At 41.0% G+C, this 20184-nt stretch overlaps 1 long non-coding RNA gene and 1 pseudogene across 1 annotated transcript in view; both read left to right on the top strand.

Annotated features, from left to right (window-relative positions):
• The window catches only part of LOC140493306 (uncharacterized), a 165521-nt gene that overhangs the window by 22332 nt on the left and 123005 nt on the right, over window positions 1–20184 (top strand). The window lies entirely within an intron of this gene.
• On the top strand, window positions 8513–19586 carry LOC140493611 (kinesin heavy chain pseudogene; annotated as a pseudogene).

Below are 20184 nucleotides of genomic sequence, written 5' to 3'. Positions count from 1 at the left end.
TTTAAAAAGCAGTAGTTGTGTCTTTAAGGTGCTGCAGGTTTTTAGTACTATAAAGGGAGATACGATTCATACATGACAGTTAGCTACCTCAAGCAAATTAGCTGAACAAGGAATTACAGCAATGTTCATTCAGTCACAGCAAAATTACATGTAATCTGATTTACACAGAGTCACTGGTCAGGGGCTGAAATCATGCTCTTTATTTTTTTCCTTATTTAAGATTTAGCCTACAAAGATACAAGCAAATGTAGGTGACTCTATATATTCTCCACTGCATCTCCTTCTGCACAAACTAAATTAAAAACGCATAATTAGAAATAGTGTTATTCTAAACAAGATAGAAACAATTTGTTCACAGTTGAATTTTTTTATGTAACTAATGTTTAGCCCCAGTGCTTATATAGACAGCCCTCAGAAAAGCATGCTTATGAGCAATTTTTTTTAACCTTCCACTGCACATACTGCAATATCCATTAGTTAGATTGCTTCTTAGACTATGAACCCACTGAGCCACTCATTACTTAATGGTTATTTAAACTTATTGTAGTTGAAGAGATTAGAATGAATGCTAATTACTTATATGACTGTATTAATTCTAACATAATCAGCATAACTTATACCAACAAGTTGTGCCAGAACAATTAATGTAATCGTTTAAAAGTACATCATTGTTCTGTGAGAAAAATTCACACAAAAGAAAGCTTTTCCAATTAAGATGATATACTACATTGATATAGGACAAGCCGAATCTAGTTAAAGCAGTGTAATCAACAGAAAATAAAAAAAGGAAATCGACGTGAAGTATAAAACAAAAGCCAACTAATATGGATGCTGGAAATCTGATTAAAGCAGGCAATGCTAAAGATAACTAACAGGAGATTCAAGATGGCGGTGACCCAGCAAGTCTGAGTCTGTAGTGCTCTGCCTAAGACTCGGGCAAAGTGGAGCGAGCACCTGCCTTCACCACACCTTTTAAATCATTTAAAATAGCTTTTGCCCAGCATAATTAGTCATTTTACATCAAACTTGAACAGTTTGGTGTTGTTCTTAAAATGACTACGAGCAAAAATTCCGCAGTTCGCAACAGACAGGGACCCTTTCCACACCCCCTCCAGCAACAGCAGAGACATCCACGGCCACCTCGGGGGACTTACCTAGAGGTGAGCCTGATCTCCGGGATCAACCAGCTGCAGGAGAGGATCGACGCCTTCATTGAAGAGTGCAGGACCAGGTGGGAGTCCTGCTTTGTGCTGCAGAAGCATGACGGAGAAATTGAAAAACTCGAGCAACACGTTGGAGGGGCAGAGCAAAAGGCCACAACCTTGGAAGCTGCTGCCAAGTCGGCTGTGGGCTGGGTCCGGGCTCTCGAGCAGCAAGTCCGGACCATGAAAGAGCACATCGACGACCTCAATAATCGGGGTCGTTGAAAAAATATTCGGTTGCTGGGCCTTCCTGAACGGGAAGAGGAAGGCCAACTTGCAGTTTTTTTGGAGCAAAGGCTCCCTCAAAATTAAAGTTGGAGTCGGGAGCAGGTCAGGTGTGGGTGGAGTGGGCCCATCAGGTTGCTATACATAGACCCGGGCCGGACCAGCGCCCCCGCCCGGTTCTGTTCTGGCTCCAATGTTATAAAGAGAAGCAGACACTCCTGGAAGCCTCCAGAGTCCTGGGGAAGGATCCCTAGGCCATGATGCACAATGGTTCCAGGATTATGTTATTCCAGGATTTTTCTCCAGCCGTGGTCCACAAGAGGAGGGCATTCGATGAGGGGAAGAAGCGTCTAAGAAACCTAAATATTCAATACTTCATGCGTTACCCAGCAACGCTGCGCTTCAGCCATGAAGGATCAGTATACAACTTTGGATCACCGGAGAAACAAAAAGAATTGTTGGACTCACTTAAATAGACTGTAAGATTCAAACCATATGGATAATGATTTTAACGGAAGCGTTCTCCAAGTTGATGGCTTTTGGGGCCCGCCATACAACTATAGGAGGAGATTTTAATTGTATTATGGACTCAGAGACAGATAGGATACCCAAGAGTACTATGGGTATATCTCTTAGATCCAGATAATTGGCAGATCTGAATAAGGAGCTAGGGCTAGTAGATGTGTGGAGGTGCCTTCACCCTCAGGGCAGAGACTTTACTTTCTACTCTAACCCACACAAGTGTCATACTAGAATGGATATGTTTTTTGCTCCCTCAACCCTTTTGAATTCCATATTGTCGTGCAAAATAGGTAATATAGCAATCTCTGATTATGCCACAGTACATATGGAAGTTAAGACTAGGGATGATGGGACAGGCCCCCGATATTGGTGTATGGATTCTGTCTTAATGAAGGATAGCAAATTTATAAAATATTTTTCTCAAGAATTCAAAACCTTTCTGGAAATTAATTCAGGTACGGCCAGTAACCCATCGACGATGTGGGAGACCATTAAGGCTTATGTGCGAGGTTTGATCATCTCATATTCTGTGACCCAGAAAAGACAAAAGGGAGAACAACAGCACCTGCTCGAGGCTCACTTGAAGGCAGCGTATGTTGATAGGTCCTGTATTACTAAGCTACAAAGGATCACAGCCCTTAGGACAGCCTTGAATACAGCACTTACCAAACAGCAAAGAGGGAAATATTATTTGCAAAGCAAAGACTGTATGAATATGGCAACAAGCCTGGCAGATACCTAGCGTATCTTACTAGGGGAAAAAAGGCTCCTCAAGCTATCATGTCCATTAGGGATAGTGCTGGTACTCTGACTCGTGATTGTAAAAGGATCAATACAGCCTTTAGAGAGTTCTATTTTGAACTGTATAAATCGCAGGACTGTGAGGATAGAACTAAGAAGATGGAGTCCTTCTTTAAAAACTTGGCCTGTCCGGATTTAACCTCAGAGTAGGTGTCGATCCTGAATGCTCCACTGGCAATCCAGGAAGTACTCAATGCAATTAGACAGCTCCAGAGTGGCAAAGCACCTGGACCAGATGGATTCCAGGTTGAATTTTGTAAAGAATTCATAGGGGAACTGGCTGGTCCACTTATAGACATGTATAATTACTCACATAGTCAGGGCTGCCTCCCACCTATGTTGAGAGAAGCAAATATTTCTCTCATTCTTAGAAAAGGAAACTCCCCAGAAGATTGCTCATCATACAGACCAATATCCTTGCTAAATGTAGATTTTAAAATCCTTTCTAAAACATTAGCATTAAGATTGGAAAGGGTCTTACCATATATCATAAAAGAGGACCAGATGGGGTTTATCAAGGGCCGTGGATCATCTAACAACATTAGAAGGGTCTTAAATATGATACAACCCTGCTAACAGGAAAGAATACCGGGGATAGTTGTCTCCTTGGATGCAGAGAAGGCATTTGACCAGGTTGAATGGTCATATCTTTTTAACACATTGGAAAGGTTTGGTGTTGGAGAGATATTTTCTAAATGGGTCTTATTATACAATGACCCCAAATCAGCCATGATTACCAATGGTTTAGGTTCGGATAGCTTCAGTTTGGGTAGGGGCTGTCATCAGGGATGTCCTCTCTCACCATTATTATTCACGCCAATAATCGAACCACTAGCAGAAGCTATACGAACTGACTCTAACATAATGGCTCTGAGGGTTGGTTCAGGTAAACATAAAATCACTCTCTACGCAGGTGATGTCCTTTTTTTAAGTAATCCTTTGATATCCATGCCCCACTTAATTCAAGTAATCAATCTATTTAATATATTCTCAGGCTATAAAACCAATTTTATGAAATTGGAGGCCATGCCATTGAGTGGTCTCACGAGCATATCCAATTTATCGGATGGATCTTGCTATCCCTTTCAGTGGTCACTGGAGGGTTTTCTATACTTAGGTATTTTTATCACCTTAGCATATGGTCAGCTGTATAAAGCCAATTTTGTGCACCTACTGGAGAAAATAAGGCAGGATCTTCGATGCTGGGGTGATCTCCCAATATCCTGGTTAGGCAGAGTAGCCCTAGTTAAACTGAATATTCTGCCTCGTCTCTTATATCCTATGAGAATGCTCCCTTTGATGTTGCCAAGACTGACGTTACGTAAACTACACGACTGGCTTGGTTCCTTTATTTGGAATCATAGACAGCCCCTTATCAAATTAGAGAAGCTGCAGCTTCCACAAGCAAAGGGAGGACTGGATTTTCCAGACTTTAGGAGGTATCAGTTGAGCTCTCCATTAGGCTTTGTAGCTGACTGGGTCACAAGAGACCAATCAATTTGGTTAGACATCGTAACCTCCCAAGCAAAGAGTCCCCTCATCAATCTTTTATTTTTTGATAAGATGAGAGCTATTATGGACCATTGTATTAAATACAATTAAAGCCTGGAGGATAATGCGACAAGATGAGGGTAACTTATAAAAAACGTCTCCTTATACTCCTATAGTGGGAGCATGGGGTTTTCAGCCAGGGCTGACAGATGCTACATTTAAAACCTGGAGGTTCAGAGGTGTCTCTTGCCTAGGGGACCTGTTCGATGGGGAGGTTATGATGTCTTTTGAGCAGCTGCACCAGAAGTTTGGACTGCCTAATGGAGAACTTTCTCGGTATTTCCAAATACGAGATTATGTACAGAAGAAGATCACATTATTAGACAGTCCCTACAAATTGGATAGGGAGAGAAGAGTACTATGGCCAATGGGACCACCCTCGGTCAGTACTCTTTATCACTCATTACATAATGAGGTATCAAAAGACATGGAACGACTGTTTAAAACATGGAACCAGGAATTGGGGTTAGAAATCCCTTTAGAAATGTGGGAGGACATCTGGGAAAAAGCCAGAAAGATCTCTATTTGTAATAGAACTCAAGCTATTCAATTAAAGATACTCCATAGGGCTCATATAGCACCTGAACAACTGGCAAAATCTAGGGTAGGAACATCCTCAATGTTTCCTAAATATAAAATAGAAGTGGGCACTCTCACGCACTGTTTATGGACATGTCACAAGACCTGCAAATACTGGGACAGAGTAGCGAATGCTCTGACAGAAATCTTGGGAACGGAAATTGGATTGGATCCAGTGTTTCTTCTCCTGGGCTTTTCAAATATGCCATCCCTCGATGTGCACGGGAGAAAACTATTTTCCATTCTCTCTTTTTGTGCAAGGAAAAATATCTTAGTGAATTGGGTAGCTGAGGGCCCTCCAGGACTTTCAAATTGGCATAGATTAATCATGGAATATATCCCCCTTGACTTCCTCACAAATATGGTGCTCCAAAATACTGAATTATTCTATAAAATATGGCAGCCCTTTCTGAACTATATAGACATAGATATTTTGGCCATATTGTCAAGGGCTTTTGTCTGGCTGTGGTAGTGGTTCTGGCTGGTCCGGGGGCCCCCGGGGGGAGGAATCCTATATAAGTATGGGTTTTATTATGACTTGATGTTAATCCATCTTGTAAGATATCTTATTTTATGCTTTGGTTGTATGTAGGACAGATTAATAGTTAGCTGAGTTTTTTTCTCTTTTTTTTGTTGTGTGTTGGTTTTTTTTAAAATATATATTAAATTGTATATTCGTTTTATACTTGTTTGTATTACTTTGTAATTTTGTAAGAAGTGTTTTAAAATTTCCTTTTTTCCTTTCAATAAAAATACCTATTAAAAAAAATACCCAGCAGATTCTACAGCATATGTGGAGAGAGAAACAAAAGTAATGGACGGAATCTTCAAAGCCTTTGAACAATATGGGCATTGGCGAGTTAGTTGGAAAGATGCGGTGAGGTTGTGGGTAATAAGATACTTGACTTTGAGAAAACGAATTCCCAGTTGCAACCAAGTTTTGAACAGAAAAATGTGAATCTCATTAGTGACGAGCTAGAGGCCAATTTGCATCCATTAACATTTCATTAGTACTTTTGATATGCACTTTCCCATTGTCCCACATGCCAGAGAGAAACTAGATGGCAGTAATTCTTGTCATGTAAGTCACAGGATACCTGGTCACTCCAGCTCATTGCTTGCTCCTCTGGACATCCATCTTGGATAACAGTGCCCGATATCTCAGGGTAGACTCCATGATCAACAACTTCCACCACCCTCTGATCATGATGGTTGATATTAGGCGTATGTCAACTTCATTACGTCATCATGGCACATCTTCAATCCACTAATGTAGGAGTGAAATTCCCCCGATCAGAGACAAAGACTCAGGAAGCAGATAGGATACAGGCACGAAATAGACTTTTATTCAAGCAGAAACTGGTTAGTGTAGAGAGAGGGCCAAAGGATTTCTCTGAAATTGGCTCCAATGTGAAAACATAATTGTTTCCTTAATCTTCAGCTCAGATTAGAAGGGAGATCAATAACACAATCTACTTTTACAGTAAAAAACAGTATTTTGATACATTTTGTGTTACAATGATCACACACAACATGGTGACTGTACCCTCCCCTTCCCTTCTGTGGGACCAATCTTGTAAAACACCTGATCAATGATGGACATTCCTATGGACAGCCCTAGGTTCTTAGTTTTATTTGTATGATGTTTAACAATTATTGTAGTCGCTAGGCTGGGGGAGCTATATGTTGCATTCCAAAGTTACTGGCTGTCCTCTTTCAGTTATGCTTATCTCTAAGGACTGCTTGAACTCTACTGACCATTACCTTGGCTATCTCTTATCAAATTCCATGACTTTTTAAAATATAAAATGTTGATTTTGTTATAAAAACTTGTAATATCAATTATTTATACTGTTAATGTTTTTATTTAATTAGACAAGATATGACAAGCATCTCTTTAATGTTTTATAATTGCATTGAAATCTGTATCTGTGATTATTTAAAGAATCTTTAACTAGAATTTATTAATATTGTAAATAGTTTCAAAGAGACAGCTAATTTCTGTAAGATAACTTTAGCTTTCATTTTTATGGCTAAACACATCCTTAATGAGACAAGAATTAATTTCTTATTGTAGTAATTTTTCAAAGTTTTCGAGTTACAATTTCAATTTGTTACAAATAGTCCAAATGTATGTTTTAACCTTCTTAATTGCTGAATTTGCATTCTTTGGAATCTTGCCATTCAGATAATGCTTTCTTTTGCCTTACAATAATTCCCTTCTCAAAGGCACCATTTTCTTTTTTTGAGATAAGCTTTTTAAAATTTCTGCCATTTTGTGTATCTTAAAAATAGGTAGCTGCATCATCTAACAGCACAGGTTTGCTTCTTAATGCTGCACCTGTGAATGCACCAGCGTCTTTTATTGCACTCTTTGCACTTTTGCCCCTCAAGCAAAATGTAAAGGCTCACAGTATATCTACCTTGCCTTGCTGTTTAGCACAGTTTCAAATCCAGGCAGATTGTAATGATTGTTAGCAGTCACTAGTTGGACAGTAGGCATTTAAATATATGGCTAGGAGAAAGTGAGGACTGCAGATGCTGGAGATCGGAGCTGAAAATGTGTTGCTGGAAAAGCACAGCAGGTCAGGCAGCATCAAAGGAACAGGAGAATCGACGTTTCGGGCATAAGCCCTTCTTCAGGAATCTTCAGGAAGGGCTTATGCCCGAAACGTCGATTCTCCAGTTCCTTTGATGCTGCCTGACCTGCTGCGTTTTTCCAGCAACACATTTTTAAGATTTAAATATATGGCATGCTACATTAATGTCTCACTTATAGCATGTGACAATAATTTGCATGGCTAACACATAACTTGTGCTTCAACTAAATGGCCATATCTTCAAGTCTAATGGGACTAGTGTTCAGTCAAGTCAAGGGAAACAGCTTTCTGTCAGGGATCCAAGTACTACACATTTGTCGAATTCAGGCCAGAAGCTAGTACATTGTTAGTCTGCTACTTGGAGCAGTCAGGTTTAGGGAGTCTATAGGTCTACAGTCTAAGGAGTAGGCCACGGCCTATTCTGTGGATCCAGTCCATTGCAACCATCTGGGAGTCACAATAGGCCAGTCAGGGAGCTATACAGATAACAGTCAGGGTTTGTTCATTCATCAGTCAGGGATGTCTCTCAAAGGCAGTCAGGGCCATCTTCAGTCCTGTGAGTCTGTCAACTTAAAGTAGCGGGGTATAAGCAGGTGTCCATACTGTGGGATGGAAGCTGGAGAACTCTATTGTGGGAATTGGAGGCAGCATGCTGAGTTGCAGGGGGATAATAACAGTAGTGAAAGGAAGAGCACCTCAACATATAATTGGGGATGACGATAGAGAATAGGAAAGAAAGGGATAATGTGGGAGGTCATCGACAGTCAGCACTGCCCTCACATCATCTGGGAGACAGTGCACTACAATGTTTGGCATGATGATGTGGTGTACTTGGAGTTCGGGGTGTAAAATAGGGAGATAGGTAAATAAACGTGCTGGGTGCAAATGTGGAAAATGTCAAAGATGATGGGTTGACAGAAGGGCAACCAAAAAGTTAAATATGAGCTGCTGAGCCTGTAACATATTCTATGAAGCATGATCGCAGTTACCTTCCATCATTATTGAAATTGCAAGTGCACAGTTAAGATTAAGATGGCTGCCACCACAACCAGAGTGGATGAAGTAAGTGTTTAATTCTGTGAGGGAGGGCGGTCTATTTTCATGCGATGAAAAGGCCTTCAACTGGCTACAGCATTAAACAGACTCTCACTCAAGGACATTTGCTATCACAAAATTCTGTCTGCGGACCTCTTGACCTATATTATTGGCAGAAAAATCCTGGCTTCAAACACTCTTGACCACATCATGCAATGTTATCAATCAATCCTGCTAATGACTATGAAGCACAGGCAGTACTTGGACGCCTAGAATGATTCTCTCTAGTTGTCAAAGTAGCAATCATCTTCTAAGATCCATAGCCTGCAGAGGGTGCGTTGGCTGCTGCTTTACACCTTGGACCATAAACTATCTACACCTTCTGCTGCCTTTCTTGAGTAATGGAGGCATTGAGGGTGGAGTGAAAGGCCTTAATTATTGCTGCTAGATAAGCAACCTCATACTGTATGTGCACCAAAAGGTTTGAGCGACTGATGTCTGAAACAGGGCAAGGATGTCCAATGACCATGCAAGGCATTCCATTGTCCTCCCTCTCGAAAGAAACTGTTGAAATGTTATTTGTATATGCCGAGGCTGATGAATGATAATGCTACTGAGGAGTTGCTTTGTTTCTGATATTGCCCACATAGATTCATTGAAACTGTCCCCAGTGGATCTAGCACAGTAGCTGTGGTCTTTATTTTGACTGCAGTGACAAGGGCTACTGCATGACAGGTTAAGGAACACATACATCCATAAGCTCAGGCATAGCATCAACTTCCAGTGGACATGGAGTCAACCTTGAGCTTGCAGCCATAGGTGCCTTCATGATGCAATGAAGGTGCAGGAGAAACGTAGTTGCTTGTTTTCCATTGCATGCCGTATGGATGAGAGAGGAGTGATGCCATTCCGAGGTGGAGTAAGAATAACATGTACTGACCAGTGTATTTTCAATGTAACATCTCCATTCATAAGGACCAATGAGGGACACAGGAAAACCCCTCATAATTAATGTTCCTGGCAGGAGATGTCTGGGGCTTCATATTCATATCATTCTGACAGAGGACAGCGTTCGATCCTCAAGATCTCTGTTTGAAACAACTGAAGGGTGTATTCAGACTATGGGATGGATGATGGAAATCACAGCATTGTGATGATCAGATCAGGACATTCTTCAGATAGAACAGCTCCTTCAGCATAGCAGCATCATGCAAAGGAAGACTTCTTTGTCATAACTGTTCAATGGAACTGAGCTGTGTGAAATTATCTTTCACTTCCTAAAAATATTTTGATGCAGCTGAGGGCCTAATTGCAAATGCAGTTCAATTCTTTGATCTTTGAATGTGTACATGCTACTTACTTTAAAAAAGTTACAAATCAATGAAAACCTTCACAACATCTGATGCACTCTCAATTATGACAAAGTTTCATACCGCTAGGGGCGCAATGGAAAGGAAAGCTAAGACTCAAACAGGGTTAGAGCATTGTGTAGGAATGGCTGGTCCCTCTACCTTCATTCTTGTAGTTGTAGCTAAAATGATTTCATCTAATGGAACTGATGATGAAAATTGAACAAATCTTGAAAAATGTGTAAGACACTTACAACTCATTGTTACCCATGTCACCTTTCTGCTCTCTTCTTTCTTTCCCTCTTATGACATTTAGGTGCAGTCCCCATGCTCCAGAGTTGGGTTAGAGGGAACAGTGGAGAAAGTTGGCCTTAGATGGTGCAAACCTGGGGCATTTGTGAGTGAAGGGCCCTTACATGCTGACTGAGTCCTGCCCAGAGAGAGATGTAATCTCTTCAATTACTCCCCAAGGAGTTGATGGAAACAGGCAGCATGGAGATGGAAGGCTCTGGAGTATCCTGAGAGAAGACCTGAGAACCAGCTGGATCACTATTGGCATCATCCTGTTTTCTGGTGAGGAAAGGGCTGCCTGGATTGAGATCAAGGTCCCTTGTTCTCCTGTTGCCTTGCATTGGTTCCAAGCACCAATGGCTGGAGTGATAGAGTGCGGGGCTATTCATGTACCCAGCCAACACTGACGGTGTTGTACTTGGCTCTTCGTGGCAGCTGCCAACCTGTTCATTGAGGCAGCCAGACCATGCTGCCAGAGGCAGCACTGTTCAAATAGCTTTGGCGGAGTCCTCCAATTTTTGAGTCCATTTGCCCACTGCTTCCATCAAACCCACCTATTGCTTTGTGTCTGGAAATGTGTAATGGTGAGCACCACAGGATCCCTTTTTACCTGGTACTGAGTAGGTGTCTGATCTCTACATGTGGGTTGAATGATCATGTTACTGGAGAGTTATTATGTTTCTGATATTGCCCACATAGACTCATTGGAACTGTTCCCAGTAGATCCAAGCACAGTAGCTGTTGTAAAATAAAGCAAAGAACTGCTAGTGCTGGAGATCTGAAACAAAAACAGAAATTGCTGGTTAAACTCAGCAAGCATGGCAGTATCCATGGATAGAAAGCAGAGTTAACATTTCAGGTCAGTGGCCTTTCCTCAGGACAAATTGGGTCTGTTGAACCTTCCTCAGAACTCAGAATACACAGTTCTAGTCTCCCAATAACAGTTGTGCTAAGGGCAGCTGCATGAGTGGATAAGGAATATGTGCATCCATAAACTCAGGAGTTCTTCCTTGACCAGTTGCTGGAAGATGGCAGTACAGCGCTCACCAGAATGTGCTACTAACACAAATCCAGCAAAAATACCCCCCAAGGTGTGAGTATCTGATCTGGTGGAGAGTGCAAGAGACAGTCTTGCTGATGCATCCTCTGAATGATCTGTGTGTTCTTTCTAAGAGGTGGAGGGGATGTCTTGCAGAACCAGCTCCTTGGTGATGGAGGCCGTATAGATAACACTGGTAACTATAGAAGTCAAATTTTGAATGAGTTGCAAAGTAGGATTAGAATTTCAGGCATCTTAAGAATTTCTACACAGTAGCAGTACTGGGAGAGCAATACTGGATAATGAACCATGCTTGTCTGCCTGTATATGAAGGTTTCAGCATCACCACATTATGGTCCACTCCCATAAAAGTGAGGTTCATCTCCTCATAAGGAGTGAGGAGGCAAATCTCAGCACCCTGCCACCTGTCTTAGCTCTTTGAATACTATTCTGGATAATGGTGACCTGAAATGAGACAAATGGAGGGATTGAGTGAAATGAAAATGCCTGCATAGTTGTTAATGCTGGTGTAGGTAAGATGGCCCAAGTGAGTGAATAGGCAGCACAGTGGGTCTGCAAGATTGGTAATATAGGCGTTTCGGCTGGGGGAGAGCAATTGAAGGGAGTCGTGTAATGTCATGATATTACATGACTCGACATGTAACGGTGAGAGTGGTAGACCATGAGGCTTAGTGGGAAGGTGGTGCAGTAGTTGAATTAAATGAGTGTGAGATTGGTGGTACAGTGGACAATGAAGAAGGTCACCTAAATTTAGAAAGAGTCCTTAATCAATTGGGTCAATAGGCTAAAGAGTGGCAAATGGAGTTTAATTTGGATAAATACGAGGTATTATATTTTGGGAAAACAAACAATGACAGGACTTATATGATGAAATGTAGGGCCTTGGGCAGTATTGTAGAATAGAGAGACCTAGGGAATCATCTTCATAATTCTTTGAAGTTTCCATCACAAATAGAGTGGTTAAGAAGTCATTTAATGTGCTTGGCTTAATTGCTCAGTCCTTTTGCATATAGGAGTTGGGATGTTATGTTGAGGATGTATAGGACATTGGCGAGATTTGTTCTGGAGTACTGTGTCCAGTTCTGGTCACCCTTTTATAAGAAGGATATTTTTGAGCTGGAGAGGGTTGCGAAGAGGTTTACCAGAATGTTGCTGGGAATGGAGGATTTGAGTTATAAAGAGAGGCTGGATGTTTTCACTGGAGCATAGGAGGTTGAGAGGTGACCTTATCTAAGGTTTATAAAATGATGAGGGGTATAGATAAGGTGAATGCAGGTGTCTTTTCCCTGGGCTGAGGGATTCCAAGACTAGGGGGCATTTTAAGGTGATGGGTGAAAGATTTGAAATGAATGCGACAGACAATGTTTTTACCCGGAGAGTGGTTCGTGTGTGGAATGAACTTCCAGAGGAAGTGGTGGATGCAGGTACACTTACAGCATTGAAAGACAATTAGATAAATCCATGAATAGGAAATGTTTGGAGGGAAATGGGCCAAGCACAGGCAGATGGGAATAGTTCAATTTGGGATTATGGCCTGCATGGATTGGTTGGACTGAAGGGTCAGTTTCTGTGCTGTATGATTCTATGACTGTATAACAGTGTAGTACCTATTCTCGCAGAGCTCAGAGATGGTTATTTACTGCAATGTTGGGCAATTTTCTGGATTGTGGGCACTACATTCTGGATGGCAACTTCAGACCAGGTCTTCCTGTATCCTCTGGCAGTCCTGAGGAAAGAGGACATCCTTTATTTGCTCCACCATGTCCATGAGGATCCCTAAGTCACTGTTTACGAAGTGTGGAGCAAACATGTCTTTTCTACCATAACTGTTAACAATTCACAGGAACCACTCAGGGCAACTTTGGAGTGATAGCAATTGGCCTAATGCACAACTGCTTTTTAAAAATGGCATTGGGACCAGGAGGACTGAGAGATCCTGGCAGTTGTAAATGCTTCTACCACTGGGTGAGAGGAAGACTGCAAGTGGGGTACCATAGATGTGTGGTGCAGAGCTAATGAGGCATTCTGCAAAAAAATGGCTTCAGAATATTTGTTTGGGCTCACGGTAAGAGCCCCTCCATGAAACTTACCAAAGAACACTCAGCCCACATATGGTAAAATTTAGCTTGTTGTTTTCATCCGGCATAATTAAATGAGTCTGTGAAATTTCACTTTACGTGAATTTATCGATTTTTCGATTGGTAGCTTCTTCACAAAAATGCAAAAGAGAAAAGCAGAATGCAGGATGTTCAATTCTTTTTTAAATGCTGGGTATTTGTTATTGGAAATGGTTAAATGCTACTTTCAGGAAAACCCTCAGTTGCACTTTGCATTAATAAAACTCAAAGAAATAGAGTCAGAATATCTTGTTGCTTTTGATGACAAGTGCTATTCGTTAGACCTGCTCTTTACTTTGATTTGTTTTAAACTTTCTAGAAGCCGAACTGCTGAAAGCACAATTTGGTAATATCATAATGAGGGGAAGTGAAATTCTGGGACTTCTGTAAGCAGGGCAAGCAATTGTGTAACTCCTACATTATTAGATTGAGGACTTGTGAATTCGAGAAGCCAAAATAAAGATTAGTTTAAGACAAAGAAAATAAAGAGACAGATTGGAAGAAAATAAATAAAAGTTTAAAATATTGCATTTCCTGGAATCTCCAGCAACAATTGAAGCCTGAAGCAATGAATTTATCTTTAGGAACAGAGATGTGGCTTGGTAGTAATTACATCATTAAAGGGATACATAGTCTTGGAATTGCTTGACGTAGCTTTTTGTGGCACATATGGACGTACATGGAATAGTGTTGGTTAGATGGGCTTCAGATTGGTATGACAGGTCGGCACAACATCGAGGGCTGAAGGGCCTGTACTGTGCTGTAATGTTCTATGTTCTATGTTCTATATAACTAAAGAGCAAATACTGTCTGTTCAATACTTTTCAATGATGAGGTGACCAGCAAGATGCCTTTTTCATGATGATAATAGCAGAGTTACGCAAGAAACTTTTAAATATGCACATGTAACTGCATATTTTCAACTCCCCGATATCATTTTCACACAGCTAACAGTGAGTGCCATTTGCCTCACTATTCTTTTGAAGGCAAAATCTGCTTAATGAAATAGTAAATTGAGCTATTTTAAAGATTTTATGATACATATTGCTTTTGGGAAGAGAAATATATATCATTTTTCACTCTTTTATTTATGAAAAATATTGGAACCATGCAAGGAGGCTTTGGTACTGAACTAATGCCTGTTTGGTATGGATTTTGTGGCAAGTGCTGAATTACATTTGGGAACTAGAAATTTATTGCAGTGAATAGTTTTTACATTTGGACTCTTTTATTAGTCCACAAAAACTGCACGTATCTATTACAGTCTTATCAAAAAGATTTTGTTTTACTTTAGAGATCAGAAAAGGGCACACAGGGGTAAGTCAAAGCATGCACATTAACTTTGTTTTATTACTTCCATGGATTAAAATTTATTGTTGCACAACTGAGGATTTCTGGAGATCCAATAGAAGCAGCTTCAGGCTTGACTTAGAAGCTATATGTAATTACCTTTCATTAACCTGAGCAATCATGTGTCACAGGAGAAGGCTATGTTCCCTGTTGATTTCCACATGAATCAAGATCCAGCATTATACAACAAGAAAGTCACCATTAATAATATTTTAGAAAATATAAATTCATTATTCAACATCAAATTGCTCCAATATTTAATTAACTTCCTGATCTGCTGCTGTTTGATTTAGTTTTGCAGGCATTAAACCATGAGCTCTCAACATTTATCTGCAGCTTCTAAGATTAAGTTTGTTGCAGAATTATTTCCTAGAGTTTGGCAGATGACAACTAACTAGCGATAGTGTGCTGCAGAGCAGCAGCACAGCACATTATCACGATAACAATTCGAAACTGAGCTGTGTGCAAAGAGCTGGGAAAAGATACTAAATTGGTTGACTTGCTGAACAGAAATTGTTACAACTAGAGAGAGGTGTTATGGGATAATTTCACCCTCTTTTTTTTCTCATTCTTCAAGTTGTTTGCGACAAGATGCATATTTTAGTAGGGTTGTTTTAAACATTGTACGTACTGTGCACAAATGTCCAACAGAGAGCTCAAAGGTCAGAGTCTGCTCACTAAACATTTATGCTTGGCCTGCCAACCTTTCATAACCTGTGCCAAAATGCCAGACATCTCACTAAACCTTTATTCAAAATATAGCCATACGAAAGTAAACTAATTCATTAGTCTACTCATTTGAAGCTTTTGACAAAAATGTGCATCTGTTTTGTTGCATTTAATAATAAGTTAAATATCTAATTTCTTATTTTTCCTGATTATGCTCAATGGTCCCCTATGAGTGATAAACAGTTAAATCATTTCCCCCTCGCACAAAAAAAGGATGGACTTAACTGTTTTAAAGGATAGATACATATAGGCTTTTTGATAAAGTTAAACAAACACACAAGTGGGTTGAAGTAGGACCTTGGAGCCTATGGACAAAACTTTCCAGTCAGAAGCAGGAAGGCTGACAAAATGGTGTAGGCAGGTAGGGGGCAATGAAGGGGCAGTACTCTCACTCTATCATTTTTGCGAGCGCCAAGACTGTCAGTGGCTTGGCTGTCCAACAGGGTGCCAATTGAGCCATCTTAGTAACCAATTATGGACAACTTCTCGATTCTCAGACATTTTGTCAGTTCTGCAGCAGAGACTGTACAATCTCATGAATCCCAACTGTTATAAGTATCTGAAACTTGAGGAATCTTGGCTAAGAATTGTGGAGTTAAGGTCAGAAGTGTCTGCAGAGAGGATGATGTTTCTTGGGATGGCAAGTTTCAGTTATGAAAAGAGATTGTACAGAGGGGCATGGATAGCGTAAATAGACTAGGTCTTTTCCCTAGGGTGGGTCAAATCTAGAGAACATAGGTTTAAGATAAAGGGAAAGATTTAAAAGAGACCTAAGGGGCGACTTTTTCACGCAGTGGGTGGAACATGTATGGAATGAGCTGCCAGAGGAAGTGATGAAGGCTGGTATAATTACAACATTAAAAAGGCATCTGGATGGGTTTATGAATAGGAAGGGTTTAGAGGGATATGGGCCAAGTGCTGGCAAAAGGAGACGAGAATTAATTTAGGATATCTGGTCAATATGGACAAGTTGGACCGAAGAGTCTGTTTCCGTGCTTTACCCCTCTACAACTCTATGACAGGGGTTACTTTCCTTCGAGCTGAGGAGATTGACAGGGGACATGATTGAGATGTATAAAATAATTTGGGCCATAGATAGGATAGACCAGTGGCACAGATTTAAGGTAAAGAGCAGGTGGTTAGGTGCAGAAGTCCCTCTGAACCCATCCGGTGTTCCTGATGTGGTCTTCTCTACATTGGTGAAACCAAACATAAACTCAGGGAACGTTTCGCTGAGCGTCTCACTTGGGCACGTAAGAGTCAGCCTGACTTCCCGATCACTGCCCATTTCAATTCCCCTTTTCCCCTTCTCACTCCGTCTCCTACACGTCCACCCTCGGTCTCCTCCATTGCCACAGTGAATCAGACTGCAACTGGAGGAACAACAGCTTGTCTTCCTCCTGGGCAGCCTACAAACCAGAGGACTCAACATTGAGTTCTCCAATTTCAAATAATCTTCCCACCCATTCCCTGACTCCCTCTCCAGCCCTGCCTCGTCCCTTCCATCCCACCTACTGCCCCTTCCTTCCAGCTGCCAACTGGATTCATTCCTCCCATCAACCAATCAGGTTATACCTACCATCTGCATTCACCTATCACTACCTCACCATTCCAATCCTCTCCCCTCCTATAACCCTCCCCCCTCTTCATCTGCAGCTCCCCCACACCTACACCCATTCCTGAAGAAGAGTTATACCCAAAATGTCAACTTCTTCACCTCCTGATGCTACCTGGCTAGCTGTGCTCTTCCAGCCTACTGCTTATTTCCTTTAGATTCCAGTATCTGGAGTTTTTTTTTGTCTCCACTTCTTCCTCTGGCAGCTCATTTCATATACTCACCAACCTCTGCATGAAGACGTTGCCCTTAGGTCTGGTTTAAATCTTGCCCCTCTCACCTTAAACCTATACCTCAAATTCTGGACTTCCTCATCCCAGGGAAAATACCTTGTCTATTTCCCCTATCCATGCCCTTCATGCTTTTATCAACTTATAAAAGGTTACCCCTCAGCTTCTGACACTCCAAGGAAAATAGCCCCAACATATTCAGCCTCTTCCTATAGCACCAACCCTCAAACGCTGATAACATCCTTGTAAATCTTTTCTGAAATCTTTCAAGTTTCACAACATCCTTTCTATAGCAGGGAAATCAGAATTAAATGCTGTATTCCAAAAGTGGCCTAACCAATATCCTGTACAGCCACAATATGACCTCCCAACTCCAAAGGCTTTCATGTCTTAAACAATAATCGGTATAATCCAGGGGACATGGCCAGCTCTCTAGCTGCACAGATCAATTCAGTTCAGTGGTTAGTTGAGTCAGGGTCACAGTTGAAACTGGAAACTCTCTCCCTTCTTCTGCCCTTCTGACTTTGTAACCTGTAAGCCTTTTGTGTCATTTTGACTCTTTGTGCTAAGGGGTCTGTTTATTGGGATTGTTGCAAGTATTTTGAAACAGCATCATTAAGTTAGGATAGTCTGTCGGGTTTTTGGATAGGATAAGTTATTCCAATATTCTATTTTCGGATCATTGTGTTTCCTTCTGTAATTTTGTAAATAAATTCTGTTTGTTTAATACCTGGCAGTTGGACCAACTAATTCATTCTGGGAATATTCACTGTACACTTACCTGAAACAAATAGCAAAGTTACCATCTGGGCTAGTTGCTTGAAAATGTTTTGAGGGGTTTTTACGTTCTGCCCTGATTTGCATTTCCAAAATGTTGCACCTCACATTTATCTAAATTAAATTCCACCTGCCATTCCTCAGCCCATTGGCCCATCTGTTTACGATCCCATTGTAATCTGAGGTAACCTTTTCCACTGCACACTACACCTCCAATTTTGATGTAATCTTCAAACACACTGACCATACCTCCTATGTTCACATCCATTTATAGAAATGACAAAAAGCAGGGGACCCAGCACTGATCCTTGTAGCACGGTCTGAAAAACAACCCTCCACTACCATCGTCTCTCTTTAGCCTTTGAGCCAGTTCTGTCGATCATAGAGAAGAACTTACAGCTAATTCTGAACTTATTGAGGATGAGTAATTGAGTCGTAGAGATGTATAGCATGGAAATAGACCTTTCAGTCCAACTCATTAGTGCTGACCAGATATCTTAAAAGCCAGCATGTGATGTCAGAAAACCCTGCGAACAGCAGAGGAGCTGGAGCTGAGGAGAAGTCTCTGGTGCTGGTGTGAGATGGCAGAGCGAAGCAGAAGATGCTGAACCAACAAGGAGCATTATCCATCCTGCAGAGGCAAAGAATGATCTTGAGAAATTATTGCATCAGTTGTGAAGTACTGCTTTCTTCCTTATTTTACTGAAATAGCAGATTAATAACCCACAGTTTCCAGTTTATTTTTTCCTTTAAAATGTTATGTTTTCTAGCTAGTACATTTTGCATCATTGACTGCTACCATGTTCAGCTCGGGCAGAAGGGGAGCTCCTGCATTGCCTGCCTTGGATATATTGTTTTCTTTTGCCTCCCCAGGGATTTGGTTGTGATCCCGTGTTAGTCGAAAGGCAAGAGATGGTAAACCCAGCCAAAAGCAGAATCAGTGTGTCAATTCAGGCCACTGAATCCAGTTGAAGTCTTAAGAGTAGACCTGTTCATCCAGAAATTTAAAGGCAATGACACCGTCAATCTTTTCTGGCAAAGAAAACCTTTTATGTTTGATAAGGTGTTTTCTCTGAACATGGCCCAGGATCATGTTTACAATGCGTGTGCCAAGCATATTTTTAAAGATGCCCTTGATGGTTGCAATGGAACTATATTTGCTTATGGTCAAACAGCTTTTGGCAAAACACACAGTATGGAGGGAAAGCTTCATAATCATCGGCAAATGGACATTATTCCAAGAATAGCATGTAACATCTTTGATCACAGCTATTCAATGGATGAGAATTCCATATTAAGATTTCCTACTTTGAGATCTACAAGTTCAAAGTTGGGATTTGCTCAGTGTTTCAGAAAGCAATCAATCAGTCCATGAGAATAAAAATAAAGTATCATTTGTTAAGGGTTTTACGGAAAAGTTTGTCTCTAACCCTGAGGAGGTATTGGATGATGTTGATGAAGGAAAGGCAAACTCTCATGTAGCTGTCGCCAATGTGAATGAATGCAGTTCTCAAAGCCACAGCATCTTTCTCATTTGTACTTATTACATTTAAGAATGATGCAGAGATGCTGGTGTTGGACTGGGGTGAACAAAGTCAGAAATCGGATGACACAGGTTGTAGTCCAACAGGTTTATGTGAAATCACAAGCTTTCAGAGCGCTACTCCTTCATCAAGTGTAGTGACTCCATCTGATGAAAGAGCTGTGGTCTGAAGGCTTGCGATTTCAAATAAACCTATTGGACTATAACCTGATGGCATATGACTTATAACACTTAAGAAGTATTCACAAGTGCATGTGCAAAGCCATGGTATTCAAGGCTATGGATCAAGTGTTGGAAAATGGAATATGAATAGGTGGCTGGTTTTGACCAGTACAGATGTGATAGACTAAAGGGCCTTTTTCTCTGCAGTAGATCTCTTTGACCTTCTGACTATGAACATTTTGTCCCTGGATGCAATCACACTGTTCGGGCTAAATAATGCATGATTTGATTTGATTAATGGTTAGAAACTTGAGAATATAGTTGTTAGTCAGGAAGACAAAGTGACCACAGATTCAGTGTGAGAGGAGTCTCAGCCTTTGCCCTTGTACAAGAGCCCCAACAAAATTGGGACTGGTTTGGATGCTTAATAACGATTGCTTGATAAT

This window comes from Chiloscyllium punctatum, chromosome 2 (assembly GCF_047496795.1).
Source record: "Chiloscyllium punctatum isolate Juve2018m chromosome 2, sChiPun1.3, whole genome shotgun sequence".
In the NCBI taxonomy this organism is placed as follows: domain Eukaryota; kingdom Metazoa; phylum Chordata; class Chondrichthyes; order Orectolobiformes; family Hemiscylliidae; genus Chiloscyllium; species Chiloscyllium punctatum.
This window is presented reverse-complemented; position numbering and strand designations above follow the sequence as displayed.